Here is a 15,685-nt window from a genome sequence, read left to right on the forward strand (position 1 = left end):
AGAAGAGAGACAGAGAGAGGAGAGGACAGAGGGGAGGGGAACACACACACACAGAGCCACGCACAGACACACACACACAAGAGACACACACACACACACACACAGAGACACAGACACATACACAGAGATACACACACAGAGACACACAGACACAGAGACACACACAGACACACACACACAGACACAGAGAGACGCACAGACACATACATACACACACACAGAGACAAACACACATATAGAGACATGCACACACAGACACGCACACACAAAAAAGCATCTTTTAACCCTTTCAGGCTCACGGGTACCTCTAGGGACCAAGTACCTTTTCTCCCTCTGGGTTTACTGGGAAGCTGCTGCACCACCGGCAGTGCGAGCTGCCGCAAAGCTGGGGCCTTTCTGACTGCTGGAAACCAAAGAAACAGGCGTGTGCTGCAAATTACTGTTTTCACAGGGTATCCTGTGAGGTGTAGGAGGTAGGAAAAACAGGAATTTTGAAAGTTTGTATTTGTTACACACAGGTACCAGCAGACCCTGGGATATAATTAGTGGTCCTTCGTGTGTGCCACCAAACACTTAGGGGAGGCTTGTGGGAAGGGGCAAGAAAAAAAATCCACGCTACCTACCAAAAATTGAGACACACTCAAGGATTCAGTGTGCTTCCATTCATGGAAACACATGGTATCAACAAAAAAACTCAAAGCAGAGCTGAATTGGGGCACACCAAAAAAAAAAAAAAAAACCAAACCCAGTGCCATCGAGTCGATTCCGACTCATAGCGACCCTATAGGACAGAGTAGAACTGCCCCATAGAGTTTCCAAGGAGCACCTGGCGGATTCGAACTGCCAACCCTTTGGTTAGCAGCCGTAGCACTACGCCACCAGGGTTTCTGAATTGGGGCATGAAAGGGTTAAAACAACAGCCGCCCAGCCCTTCACAGAGCCCCACCCAGCCCCGTCCCCCCACCCCCTGCAGAAAGAAACGCTGTGTATTTCCTAAGTAGCAACTTGCAAAAAAGAGAACCTTCCATGTCTCTCCCCTGCCTCAAAGGTTTAAAAACGAGCAGATGTTAGGGACAGCTGTCTGTTCTCAACTTAAAGAGAAAGGGGTTTTTCAGTTCAGCTGGTGTTGAAAAAGAACTGCCCTGGGTCCCAAGCCAACCAAAGAAAACATTTATTTTAACCTAAACCACAGGGTTTTCAAACCTTGCTCGAGGACATTTTGCCTAGCAGATTTTGGCTCTTAAAACCTCCTTACACACATCGCTCCTGGGTCATTAACCCTTGCTCAGCCAGGAAGCCAGGAGGGGATGAAAACTCACCACCAGAGTTAGAGCCAAGTTCTTTGAAGTTAACTATTCTCGCTCTTTCAAAACCCCAGGCCTTTCTTTCCAAGGCACCTCAGGGTGGACTTGAGCCTCCAACCTTCCGGTTAGCAGCCAAGCATGTTAAGCCTTTGCACCACTCAGGGACCCATCAAGAGTTTTGAGATGAAGAAATCCTGGTTTAGTCAAACCCATCACTTTAATGACAATAATAACTAATATCTACGTATTGTTGTTTGGTGCCGAGGAGCCAATTCCAGCGCACAGGGACCCTCTGTGACAGAGCAGAACTGCCCCACAGGGCTTCCTGACCCTCTGTGACGGAGCAGAACTGCCCCACGGGGCTTCCTGGGCTGTAATCTTTACAGGAGCAGATCCCCAGGTCCTTCTTCTGTGGAGCCACTGGGTGGGTTCGAACCACTGGCCTTTCAGCTAGCGGCCAAGCGCTTAACTGCTACGCCAGCAGGGCTCCTTTAATATCTAAATAGCACTTTAAAATTCCCACGGCACCGTCTATATGCCTCCTTTTTTGACCTGCAACCCCTTGGAGGCGGACAAGGTGGGCTCCCTACGCCCCTTTTACAGATGAGGCACGTCTGCCGCTCTTACTGGCGGCTGCACCGCTAACCTGTGGCCTCCTCCCTCCGCCTGGGCAGGCGGCTTCTCTGGAGCAGAGGAACCAGCCACTCCCACTTCCTCCCACCGCCTGAAGACCGGGGGCCTAGTTGCAGTTCTCCAGGTTTTGTGAGACGGTGCATGTTTCAAAGTTACCGACTTTGAGAAAGGAAGAGAGAAGGGGAGAAGGAAGGAGAGAGTTGAGCAAGTAGGACCACAACAGTCCAGGGACAGCTGGAATCTCACCACCAACAGTGAACACATTCCTGGGAGGGGGCGCAGGGAGGACAGGGCCCTGGGGAGGGAGATGCAGACCACAGCCTGGAGAGCAGGACAGGGGCGTGGGTCCCCTTGGCCAGGCAGGACAAGGCAGAATTGAATTCACTGCCCAGGGAGGCTGCCTCTGCTGTATTCATTCCTTCCATGAAATATTTACTGAGCCCCTCAACCGAGGAACAAGGTAGGGGTGGCTCGGTGGGAGAATCCTCGCCTTCCACGCGGGAGACCCGGGTTCAAGTCTCTGCCAGTGCACCACATGTACAGCCGCCACGGTCTGTCAGTAGAGGCTTATGAGGTGCTGCGCGTGTGCTTCCATACAGACTAGGAAGAAAGGCCTGGCAATCAACTTCTGAAAATCAGTCAAAGAAAAGCCTATGGACCCCCATGGTCCAATCCGAAACCCATCACAGGGATGGCCCAGGACCAGGCAGTGTTCCATTCCATTGTGCATGGGGTCGCCGTGACTCAGGGGCTGACTCGACGGCAGCTAATAACTCATCTCCCCCTGCACCGTCTCTGCAGGAACGTCACCTGCATTCTAACCTGGCTGGTTTACCTCCCTTCTTTGACTTCGCCGGCGCCCTGGTGGCTGCTATGGCTGCTAACCAGAAAGCTGGCAGTTCGAAGCCACCAGCTGCTCCTTGGGAACCCTGTGGGGCAGTTCTACTCTTTCCTATAGGGTCACTATGAGCTGGAATCAACCCGAAGGCAACAGGTCTTTCTTGACCCCTCCTGACTTTTTTGTCCATCCAGCTTGAGACGGCCTAAGCAGGCAGAGAGCAGGGACAACAGCCTGGACCACAGAGTCTGGGGAAGGAACGAGAAGCTTCAGCAAGCAGAGGCCTGTGAGTGAGCAGCTTTCAAAATAATCTGCACCCAAAATTCACCAGGGTCCTGGCCCAGGAATCAACGCACTTTAACATAAAATGTAGCCACACACACACACACACACACACACACGTACACACACACACCCGCACACGTACACACACACACCCGTGATTAAGAAAGGCAGATTCTCAACTACTTAACACGCAGTAAAGACAGGCAATCTTCTTCTATTTTATCATCTTCTAAAGAGTAACATTTCAGAAATTCCAAAAATGGAAGCAATTTCTGCAAAAAATGACGTTTTCATCCTCAGCACTGCTGACGTGGGGGGTGGGTCCTTCTCTGGGGTGGGGCGTCCTGTGCCCTGTGGGGTGTTGAGCAGCATCCCCGGCCTCCATCCACTCCATGCCAGTAGCACCCCTCCCCAGCTGTGACAACCACAACTGTCCCCCGATACTGCCCAGTGTCCCCTGGGGGCAGAATGGCCCCCCGGCTGAGAACCTGGGCTTGGGGGTTCGGGGATTCCACTGACCCCCAAGAGGTGGCGTGACCCATAATCATCTGACCTTCTGACGACCTAGGACACGGCCCACGTTTAAATCCACACGCTGAGGGGGGCTGGGAGTGGCTGCACAGCCGGCAGAAACTCTTCAATGTCACGGAATGTCACAGGCAGAAACTACTGAACTGGTGTATATTCTGCCGTGGATATTCGCAACAACAACAAACAAAATAAATAATTGTTTTTAAAAAGTAAATCCACACACTGAACGGGGAGGAGAAAAACCAAACCAAACCTGTTGCTGTCGAGTCAATTCCGACTCACAGCGACCCTGCAGGACAGAGTAGAACAGCCCACAGGGTTTCTACAGAGTGGCTGGTGGATTCAAACCACCGACAGCTGAGCTCTTAACCACTTCAGCACCAGGGAGGAGAGAGGAGGGAAATCACAGAAGCTGTGCCTCACCCCGGTTTTATACCACCTGACCCACTGGGAAACGTATTCTGGTGTACGGTGTGAAGACCATTCAAAAGCGGCTGCAGCAGTACATCGACAGGGAGCTGCCAGAAGTTCAAGCCGGATTCAGAAGAGGACATGGAACCAGGGATATCATTGCTGATGTCAGATGGATCCTGGCTGAAAGCAGAGAATACCAGAAGGATGTTTACCTGTGTTTTATTGACTATGCAAAGGCATTCTACTGTGTGGATCACAATAAATTATGGATAACACTGCAAAGAATGGGAATTCCAGAACACTTAATTGTGCTCATGAGGAACCTGTACATAGTTCGTGAGGCATTCGTTTGGACAGAGCAAGGGGGTACTGATCGTTTAAAGTCAGGGTAGGTGTGCGTCAGGGTTGTATTCTTTCACCGTACCTATTCAATCTGTATGCTGAACAAATAATACAAGAAGCTGGACTATGTGAAGAACAGGGCATCAGGATTGGAGGAAGACTCATTAACAACCTGCATTATGCAGATGGAACAACCTTGCTTGCTGAAAGTAAAGAGGACTTGAAGCACTTACTAATGAAGATCAAAGACCACAGCCTCCAGTATACGGATTGCACCTGAACATAAAGAAAACAAAAATCCTCACAACCAGGCCAATGAGCAACATCATGATAAACGGAGAAAAGATTGAGGTTGCCAAGATTTAATTTTACTTGGATCCACAGTCAACACCCATGGAAGCAGCAGTCAAGAAATCAAAAGACGCATTGCATTGGGTAAATCTGCTGCAAAGGACCTCTTTTAAGTATTGAAGAGCAAAGATGTCACCCTGAAGACTAAGGTGCGCCTGACCCGCTATGGTGTTTTCTATCGCCTGATATGCTCGCAAAAGCTGGATGATGAATAAGGAAGACAGAAGAAGAACTGACGCCTTTGAATTATGGTGTTGGCCAAGAATACTGAATATACCACGGACTGCTAGAAGAACGAACAAATCTGTCTTAGAAGAAGTATAACCAGAATGCTCCTTAGAAGCAAGGGATGGTGAGACTGCATCTTACATACTTGGGACATGTTGTCAGGAGGGATCAGTCCCTGGAGAAGGACGTCATGCTTGGCAGAGTACAGGGTCAGCAGAAAAGAGGAAGACCCTCAACAAGGTGGATTGACACAGTGGCTGCAACAAAGGGCTCAAGTGTAACAGCGATCGTAAGGGTGGCTCAGGACCGGGCAGTGTTTCGTTCCATTGTGCATAGGGTCGCTATGAGTCCGAACAACTCGAAGGCACCTAACAATAACAACAATGATCTGAGCAGGGACAGAACTCAACTGTTTTTTCCAAACAGTTAACACAGGGTGTCTCCAGCCAGCAATGCTGACACGGGGGCCAGATCGTTCTCTGGGGTGGGGCCGTCCTGTGCACTGTAGGGTGTTGACACTGACCACTAGAAGCCAATAGCACCCTCCTCCCCTTCCCCCAGTTGTGACAACCCCAGCTGTCTCCAGAACGGCCTGGGGTTGAGAACCACTGCTCGCTATCAGGCTACCATAGAACAGATATTTAAAAATACAACTGATTTTTTTAAAAGAGAAAACTACTGTTGAGCTAGTTAAGTGCTACTCAATACCTCTACTACCCGCTGCCATCAAGTGGATTCTGACTCATGGCGACCCTAAAGGACAGAGTAGAACTGCCCCATAGTGTTTCCAAGGAGCACCTGGTGGATTTGAACTGCCGACCTCTTGGTTAGCAGCTGTAGTTCTTAACCACTATGCCACCAAGATTTCCACAAAAAGCAATAGCAACAAATAAGCCCCCCAAAACCTAGATTCCTGCAAAAATGGTCTAACCTACCCCAGAATAGCCTGGCCACTTAGGACCCAAGTCCCCAGAGCTTACTGGCTCTGGTGGGTTCGATTACAAACCTGATTAAGGAGAGAATGGAGAGAATTTTGTTCTCAAACATGGAATTTTTTTAGGCACGTGGCTATTACCTTTCGAGAACTGAGTGATGACTCACTGAACGGCATTTGGCAAGATCTGTTCAGTGTCGGCAGGGCAACATGGTTACAGCAGGAAGACGGGAATCCTGTCCACCGAGGGTCTCTAAGGAGATGGCATTGAGTCAGACCTGAGCGACATCTGTCCATTCTTTAATGCAGGTACACGCTTGCCACGTGCCACCTTGCGTCCAGCAATGCCCAAGAGCAGGGGTCCTTACCTGCGTGACTCTGCCCTCAGGGGACACTGGGTGATGTCTGGGGACATTTGTGGTTGTCATGACTGGGAGGGGAGGTACTACTGGCCTTGAATGCATGGAGCCCAGGGATGCTTCCAGCAGCCTGCAGTGCACAGGGCAGCCCACCCCAGAGAATGATCCTGTCCCCCTGTCAGCAGTGCCGAGGGGAAGAACCCTGCACTAATTATTTGGAAAGAAAACAACTGAGTTTGACCCCTGCTCACAGCACACACCAGAATAAATCCCTGATGGGTTGTTGTTGTCAGGCGCCGTCAAGTCAGTTCCGATTCTTAGTGGCCCAGTGCACAACAGCATGAAACACTGCCTGGTCCTGCGCCATCCTCACAGTCGTCGTTATGTTTGAGCCCACTGTTGCAGCCACTGTGTCAGTCCATCCCATTGCGAGTCTTCCTCTTTTTCACTGACCCTCTACTTTACCAAGCATGATGTCGTTTCCCAGGGACTGGTCCCTCCTGATAACATGTCCAAAGTACATGAGACAACGTCTCACCATCCTTGCTTCTAAGGAGCATTCTGGCTGTACTTCTTCCTAGACAGATTTATTCGTTCTTCTGACAATCCATGGCATATCCGATATTCTTTGCAGCATCCACTGGGTTAGCCCCTGTAAACCACGGGGCCCTCCAGCTCCTGTGATTTCCCTCCTCTCTCCTCCCCACTCAGTGTGTGGATTTAAATGTGGGCAGCATCCTAGGACGTCAGTAACTCAGATGATTATGGGACCCAGAGTCTCCTGGGGGTCAGTGGAATCCCCCAACCCAGGAGTTCTCAGTGGGGCAACTCTGCCCCAGGGGACATTTGCCAATGCCTGGGGACATTTGTGGTTGTCATGACTGGGGTAGGGGGCTATTCGCATGAGTGGGTAGAGACCAGGGATGCTGCTCAACACCCTACAGCGCACAGGACAGCCCCATTCCAGAGAATAATCCGACCTCAAACATCAACAGCATCATGGTTGAGAAACCCTGCCCTAGATGAGAAACGAGTGTGGAAAGACCCAGCCCCAGCCCACCACCGCATACACACAAAGATGGGGTGCCCTCCTGGCCTGCCCTCCTGCAGACCTCTGTGCAGTTCTCCAAGGCTTCTTCCAGACTCTTCCCTGGGGCTTTCGAGGAGTAATTGTTACCCCACCTTCCTGTACCCTGAAAAACTTATCACAGCTGCACCGGTGGAGCTCATGGAATACACATGCCTGGGCCCCTCCGGGAGCCGGCGGGTGGAGCAGTGATTAAGAGCAACGGCGAGCTTCGGCTGCTAACCAGAAGGCCAGCGATTCAAATCCACCAGCAGCTCCTTGGAAGCCCTAGGGGGCAGTTCCACTCTGTCCTATATGGCCACTGTGAGTTGGAATTGACTTGATGGCGACAGGCTTTTCAGGGTCCCGATCAGGAGTCCCCAGGCAGCGCAAACAGTGAATGCGCTCGGCTGCTAACCAAAAGGTTGGAGGTTCAAGACTGCCCAGAGGCACCTCAGAAGAAAGGCCTGGGGACCTGCTTCCGAGAACGCAGCCACTGACACCCCTACAGGGGCCAGTTCTACTCTGACACTGTCTTAGTCACCTAGCGCTGCTGTAACAAAAATACCACAAGTGGGTAGCTTTAAGGAACAGAAATTTATTCTCTCATACTTTAGGAGTCTAGAGTCTGAATTCAGGGTGCCGGCTCCGGGGGAAGGCTTTCTCTGTCCATTCGGGAAGATCTCTGTCTCAGCTTCGCTGGCTCCAGCGTTCCGCGTTCCCGGGCGATCTCCATGTGGCCTCCATCATTCCCCCATCTGTGCTTCATCGTCTCTGTATCTGTTGCCGTCGAGTCGATTCCGATTCACGGCGACCCCTGTGTGCAGGGTAGGACGGCTCCATAGGGTTTGCAGGGTTGGGATCCTTCAGAAGCAGACCACCAGGCCTGTCTTCTGTGGCGCCCCTGGGTGGACCTGAACCACCAACCTTTCAGCTAGTAGTTTAAGCCTTTCCACCACCAAGGGACTCCTCTTCCCGCCTACTCCGCTCCTTTTATACCTGAAAAGTGATGAGGTTGAAGACACAACCCTACACTGATACGGGGTCATTAACACAACAAATGGGATTACCTCCTCAGGTCCACAGCTATAAAACCCGGTTGCCATCCAGTTGATCCCAACTCACAGCGACCCTGTGGGACAGAGGAGAACTGCCCCGTAGGGTTTCCAAGGAACAGCTGGTAGAGTCAAACTGCCAACCTTTTGGTTAGCAGCTGCAGCTCTTAACCACTGCACCACCAGGGTTTCTGTCAACAGGTCTAGGTGTTAGGATTTCAACACGTTTGCAGCAACACAATTCAATCCATAACAGACACATACGGGGTCTCCATGAGCCGGAGTTGACTTGACGGCAACTGGGTCGGCCTTCTGGTTTTGGGGCCCCATCTCTTCTACCCCCAGAGATCACGACTCTGAGAGTGCTCTAGAGCAAACTGTGACCTCCAGAATGCCCGGGTCATCGGTCCCCATGCCTCCCCACCCGTGCGCACAAGTGTCTCATTCACTCCCAGCACCTGGCACAAGCTTGAAAGCTTAAAATAGGCACAGAGCAAGTCTTTGTTGGATAAAAGAAGGAAGGAAGTGCTCAGGAAGCCTGGGGCAGGCTGGGGTGGGGGGCAGCAGGGAGGAGCTCGAAGGGACCATTTGTGGGGGCTGAAGGGGAGTCAGAGACAAGGTTAGCCGGAAAGGTAAGGTGGAGCCAAACCACACTGTGCCACCAGGGCCACGTGAGGAAGAGAGAAACTGAGATTTTTATCATGTGGGTGAGGAGCTGAAGACGGTGGCAGAGAAACGGCAAACCAATCTGTGTTGTAGAAAGCTTTGTTCTGGTCATACAGGGACGACCCACTGAGGAGGGAGAAGGGGAACCAGAACCAAACCCCGAAGCCTTCGAGTCAATTCCAACTTCACGGCGACCCCATGTGCGGCAGAGTAGAACCGCCCCATGGAGTTTTCTTGGCTGTGATCTTTACAGAAGCAGATCGCCAGGCCTTTCTCCCGCAGCACAGCGGGGTGGGTTCAAACTGCCAACCTTTAGGTTAGTAGTCGAGCGCAAACTGTCTGCACCACTTGGGGGCCTAGAGGGAGAGAATGGGGGTCAATAAACTAGTTAGGGTGCTCTAAGCAAAAGGTCCGCACACCCTCCCCCAGCCCCCGTCCGTCAGTTTGTCCTACTGTGGCGGCAGCATGTTGGTGTGGTGCTGGAAGCTATGCCGCCAGCATTTCGAATGCCAGCAGGGTCACCCATGGTGGACAGGTTTTAGCAGAGCTTCCAGACTGAGACAGACTAGGAAGAAAGGCCTGGCAATTAACTTCCAAAAATCAGCCAATGAAAACCCTATGGGTCACAACAGAACATTGCCTGATACAGTGCTGGAAGACGAGCCCCCTAGGTTGGAGTGCCCTCAAAATACACAATGGCCCCAACCACGGACTCAAGCAGACCAATGATCTTGAAGATGGTGCAGGACTGGGCAGCATTCCATTCGTTGTGCATGGGGTCACCACGTGTCAGGGGCCGACCCGATGGCAGCGAACAGCAACGACAATAGGCACGGCGGGCAGACGAGGAGGATGGGAGCCGTGCATGACTGTGGACGACAAGTCACCCATTCCCTCAGCTCTACCGCTTGGTCTCTTAGGTGACAGATTCAGTGAGCGCTTTCCACGCAAGCCAAAGGTCTGCGTGAAAGAGAAGCAGTGAAAAGTGAGTTCGAGAAATGCCCTCTTGAGCAGAGCTACTGGAGGTGGCTCCCTGACATTGCCAAGGTCGTCAAATTGCAAAAGGCAGCCGTTAAAGGACACAGGCATGTGGCAAGTGTAAGAACAAGGCTTCCCCAGAACAAAACACCGGTTTGGGCAATCTCAATGGGGCCACCACAGTCGGTCGGTGAAGGCACGGCAGCCCGCAGGGAACAAAGTATCGGGGACAAGTCTGTGTCAACCCTGCGGGGTCACACAGCTATCGTGGTGACAGGCCTCTCCAGAAAGTACCGGAAAGTTCCAAATTCACAGAGGCCAGGCACCACTCCTTTGTAAGAAATTACTACCCACCCAAAATTACTCAGGATCTTCAAATACAAATGACCCAGTAAATAGGATTTTAAGGAGCCCAGGTGCCGCAGCAGTTAAACGCTCAGCTGCCAACCCAAAGGTCTGCTCCCGCAAAGATCACAGCCTAGGAAACCCTTTGGGAAAGTTCTACTCTGTCACATGGGGTCGCTGTGAGTGGAGAATCGACTTGATGGCACCCAACAACAACGACAAAAAGAATTTTAAAAGTCAACACTTGTTTCCAGATGCAAATGAAAAACCTGTCGTAACACCTTGAAGGGAAAAGAAGTTTTTACTCCACTACACATCGTGCACGTTAGGATAATTCATGTTTAGTTTTCTTCCCCGTCAAATCACAGGGCCCCAGGCTTTACGAAGCATTAAACAAGAGCAAAAATAAAGACATGGGTCAGAGAATATTTTTTTTAATGGTAGAAAATGGATACGTACAGAGCCCTGGTGGCGTAATGTTTAAGCACTCGGCTGCTAACTAAAAGGTCGACAGTCTGAGCCCACCCAGCAGCTCCTCAGGAGAAAAGACCTGGCGATCTGCTTCTATAAAGATCACAGCCTAGGAAACCCTATGCGACAGTTCTACTCCGTCACGTGGCGTCGCTATGAGTCGGAATCGGCTAGACGGCACCCAACGACAAACAGATACTGCGCCCAACAACAAACACATACGTAACAAAACATTTGCCACTTCGAAATTCTTCACGGGTACAATTCAGTGACATTATGTTCATCGCCTTGTTCAAACGTCGCCACTCTGTTTCCAAATCTCTTCACCACCCTTAGCGGAGGCTCGGTGCCCCCTAAGCAGTGAGCCCTCATTTTCCTCTCCCTCCCACCCCCCAAAGAATATTTTTGAAATAAAGCTCTTTGAACAGAATTACCTGAATAACTGAAACTTTTTTGTCCTATAGGGTCGACTCAATGGCACTGGGTTTTAGGTAAAAACCTAGGAAGCAAATCAGGAACTTTGGTGTCTTTCACAGCCTATACTGATAAATGAATTATATATTCAAATCAATACCAGTATTCAAAAAACCCACCCAGAAATAAGTTTCTAAATTCTCTGAAAGTAGTGATTTTTTTCTTCTCCTGTCAAAACGAGAGCACTAAATGATTTAAAAAAAAAAAACACTGCCGTCAATTCCCGCTCATAGCGGCCCTACAGGACGGGGCAGAACAGCCCCGTAGGGATTCCAAGGCTATAATCTTTATGGGAGCCGGCTGCCACATATTTCTCCCACAGGGCAGCAGTTGGGTTCGAACCGCTGACTTTTCAGTTAGCAGCCGACTGCCTTAACCACTGCGCGGCCTGGGCTCCTTAATGATTTAAAAGCAAACCAAAAGTCTGAATGCCTAAAAGGCAAGGTACAGTTTTTATATGAGAAAGTAAGTTAGTTTTGTTGATAACAGTGGTTCTCAGTGGAGGGGGGTGCCCCCGCAGGGGACATTCAGCAAGGTCTAGAGACATTTGTGGTTGTCACAACTAGGGGAGCTGAGGGGAAGTGGGGGGGGTCGCTATTACTACTGGAATCAAGTGGGTGGAGGCCAGGGATGCTGCTCAGCCCCCTGCAGCGCACAGGACAGCCCCATCCCAGAGAAGAATTCAGCCCCCACGTCAGCAGTGCCCAGCAGTGCCGAGGGGGAGAGACCCTGGTCTACCTTCGGAACTCGAGCTGTAAACATCATACATTTAAAGAGGACACAATTTTGACCAGGAGACCTTGGGCAGTGCAGACGGTTAAGGGCTCAACTACCAGAGGAAAGGCTGGCAGTTCAAAACAACCCCGAGATGCCGTGGAAGAGAGTCCTGGCAACCTGCTTCTAAAAGGTCACAGCCTTGAACACCCTCTGGGGCAGTTCTACCGTGCACCCATGGGGTCGCCATGAGCCGGAACGGACTTGACGGCAACAATAACAAGCACGGTCTAATGGTTCCTTCTGAGGTGTAACATCAGAACAGTTCCTTACGGGGTATGCTCAGTTCAGAACAACCCGGCAGCCCTTTTTCAAGTAGGTACACTTGTTCCTTGACATCCCTTCAAATCAGAATCTCCTGAGGCCAGGGCCAGGGTATTCTTTTTTCCTCCCCCACCTCACTTTTAATAATACAGAAATTTTTTTTTTTCCAGATTGTTTTTTAAAGGTTCCAGGATGATTCTTAAGGTCCCCTGGTGGCACAGTTTGTGCTCGACTTCTAACCTAAAGGTTGGCAGTTTGAACCCACCCAGAGGCACTGAGGGAGAAGAGCCTGGCAATCTGCTTCTGTAAAGATAACACCCAAGAAAACCCTAGGAAGCAGTCTTACTCTGTCACAGGGGTCACTATGAGTCAAAACCAACTTGACGGCACCTAACAACAACAACGACCACATAGGGCAGGTCCCAGGTGGCGTAAACCGTTTGCTCTTGACCACTAAAGGAAAGGTGAGTGGTTTGAACCCACCCAGTGGAGACGCAGGAAAAAGAGCTGGTGATCTGCTTCTGTAAAGACAAAGGTCAAGAAAACCCTACCGGCAGGTCTACTGGGTAACAAACACATGGGGACATGGGGTTGCCACGCGTTGTAATCCACTCTATGGCAATGGGTTTGGTTTTTTTTTTTAGGGTGACTCTTATGTGCACCCCAAGGTTGCAAGGCTGGAGTCAAGTTCGAATTGCTTCCCTCCCTCCTGTCTGTGATAACCCAGTAATTCTGCCCACCACCTCCCTCGAAAAAACTTAATTTAGAACGTTATTATCAACGCTTCGCGTCTCCTCATGGTGTGCCAGGGATCATGCTATAGGGACACGCTTCACCTCATTTGACCCTCGCAGTTACCTCTGAAGTGCATGCTTTACAGAGGGTCAACCAAAGCTCCAAGAGACCACACCACAAGTAAGTAGCTAGAGCCAAGATGTGAACGCAAGCCCACCTGACCCCAGAGCCAACTACACAATCTCTACAAGACCTCACCATCCAAACAGAACCTCGGTGGCACCGTGTGCACTCGGCACTGGCTCCGCTGACAACTAGCAACAGTCTGTAAGGCTCTAGCTGGGATTCTCTCCTTCTGCTTATCATGCCTGTCTTCCAACGCCCACCCTGCAGCCCCGAGCAACCCCCGCTACCCAGGAAAAAGAAAGTGCCACCACCCACACCCCTCAAAGCCATCATCCCTAAAACTCCCACTTAAGTGCCTCAGTCCTGAGCCCAAAAATTCATGAAAAATTGTCACCAACAGGAGACTTTCTGCTTCCAAGACATTCTCCTTTGCACCCTCAAGCCTAGAAATAGACATCGCAAAGTATCTTGAACTTCCATTCCCTCCAGGCCACAGATGCCAAGGGGTTTCTGCCCCGTGCCCCCTTTTCTGCCAAACGTTGGCCCCTCAAAAGTAGGGGAGTAATGCCCCTCCAAAATTCTTATGACTAAATCCTACCTGAGACCCCCCACTTTCTCTTCCTTCCAAAACACCTGCCCCCAGGTCTTCCTAGCCCTCTGCCCTCCAATCCACCACCACTCAGCCCCCCACTTCCTTCTTTGGTCTCTCCACCCAAACTTCCTCCTCCCCCAGCCCCCATCTACTTCTAACTTGCAAATAACCCACTTCTCCCAACACCCCTTGACCCCTTCTGGGACAAGCCTGACCCTAACTCCTGGCTCACTCAATCACCTTCCTGGCCAACTTGACCCCCCAACTACATTCCTCAGCCCCCTCCCCAGGTAAAGCCCCCCCCAGCTTCTACATCCAGCACCCTCCCCGGCTAACCTGACCCCCAACTCCGTTTGCAGCCCCTGCCCAGCTAAACTCCATCCTCCACTCCATCTCTAGCTGTCTCCCTAGCTAACCTCAACCTCCATCAATGGCCCCCTCCTCAAATAGCCTCCACCTTCAACTCCATCACTAGCCCCCTCCTCAAATAACCTCCACCCTCAACTCCATCACCAGCCCCCTCCTCAAATAACATCGCCAGCCTCCTCCTAAAATAAGCTCCACCCTCAACTCAAGCCCAAGCCCTCTTCTCATCTAACCCCACCCCCAACTTCGTCTGCAGCCCCCTACCCAGATAATCCCAACCCCAAAATTCCATCTCCAGCCCCTCCCCATCTATCCTGACCCCCAGCTCAACCCCCAGTCCCCTCCACACATAACCCCGACCTCCCACTCGGTCTGCAGCCCTGTCGCCAATAATCCCGACCCCCAAATTGCATCCCCAGGCCCCGCCCTATCTACCCTGACCCCCCACTCTGCCCGCAGCTCATTTCCTAGATCACCCCACTCCGTTCACAGCCTCCTCCCCAAATCACCCCGATCCGCCACTTCGCCCGCAGCCCCCTCCCCATCTACCCCGGTCCCCCACTTCGCTCGCAGCCCCCTCCCTAAATGACCCCAATCCCCCACTTTGCCCGCAGCCCCTTCCCCAGATCACCCCGACCCCCCACTCCATCCGCAGCCCCCTCCCTAGATCACCCGGGTCCCCCGCTTCGCCTGCAGCCCCCTCCCATCCACCTCGACCCCCCCACTCTCCAGCAGCCCCCTCCCTAGATCACCCCGATCCCCCACTTCGCCCGCAGCCCCCTCCCTAGATCTCCTGGGTCCCCCACTTCACCTGCAGCCCCCTCCCCATCCACCTCGACCCCCCCACTCACCAGCACCCCCCTCCCTAGATCACCTGGGTCCCCCACTCCGTCCGCAGCCCCCTCCCTAGATCACCCGGGTCCCCCACTCCGTCCGCAGCCCCCTCCCCATCTATCCCGATCCCCCACTTCGCCCGCACCCCCCTCCTTAGATCACCCGGGTCCCCCACTTCGCCCGCAGCCCCCTCCCTAGATCACCCGGGTCCCCCACTCCGCCCACAAGCCCCGGCCCCGAGGCCGAATCAGGCCGCCGCGGGTTCCCTACCTGCGCTCGGGCCGCCCCGGCCGCCTCAGCCCGCACCGCGCAGCCCAACCCGACGCGGGGCCTTGAGCGAGGCTCCCCGGCGGAGGCGGGGCCTGCGCGGGGGGCGGGCACAGCAGCCTGGCGGGGCCAATCGCGAGCCCCGGTGGCTGGAGGCCCGAGCGGGGGGCGGGATGGGCGCAGGCAGCGGGGTAGGCTGCGCCCAAGCGGCCGGGGCGGGGCTCGGAGCGCCGGGGGGGCTAGAAGGCCGCACTCTGATTGGCCCCGAGGCCGGGTCCCCGGCGCGTGGGGGGCGGAGCTATCCTAATATGCAAATTAACACGCTGTTTCGGACTCCTCGGCCGGCCCGGGAACGGCCTGACTCCTTGACGTGGGGGCGGAGCGAGGAGGGGGGCTAGGCTCTGCCCGGGTTCGAATCCCGTCCCCTAGCTCTGAGCTCTCACTTGTGGGGGC

The 15,685-nt window shown here is 52.7% G+C and overlaps 1 protein-coding gene across 2 annotated transcripts in view; it reads right to left on the reverse strand.

Moving 5' to 3' along the window:
* GNG7 (G protein subunit gamma 7) overlaps window positions 1-15,304 on the reverse strand; it is a 193,859-nt gene extending 178,555 nt beyond the window's left edge. Inside the window, exons 1-3 of one of the 2 annotated variants that reach the window (XM_064280211.1) lie at window positions 15,236-15,294; window positions 6,002-9,966; window positions 4,015-4,185 (exon numbers count right to left, since the gene is read on the reverse strand). The gene's annotated coding sequence lies outside the window, so the exon portion shown is untranslated. Of the gene's footprint in view, window positions 1-4,014; window positions 4,186-6,001; window positions 9,967-15,235 lie in introns of both variants that reach the window. The other variant, XM_064280212.1, reaches the window with a different exon arrangement.
* Window positions 15,305-15,685: the final 381 nt, after the last annotated feature.

Source organism: Loxodonta africana, chromosome 3, assembly GCF_030014295.1.
Source record: "Loxodonta africana isolate mLoxAfr1 chromosome 3, mLoxAfr1.hap2, whole genome shotgun sequence".
In the NCBI taxonomy this organism is placed as follows: Eukaryota; Metazoa; Chordata; class Mammalia; order Proboscidea; family Elephantidae; genus Loxodonta; species Loxodonta africana.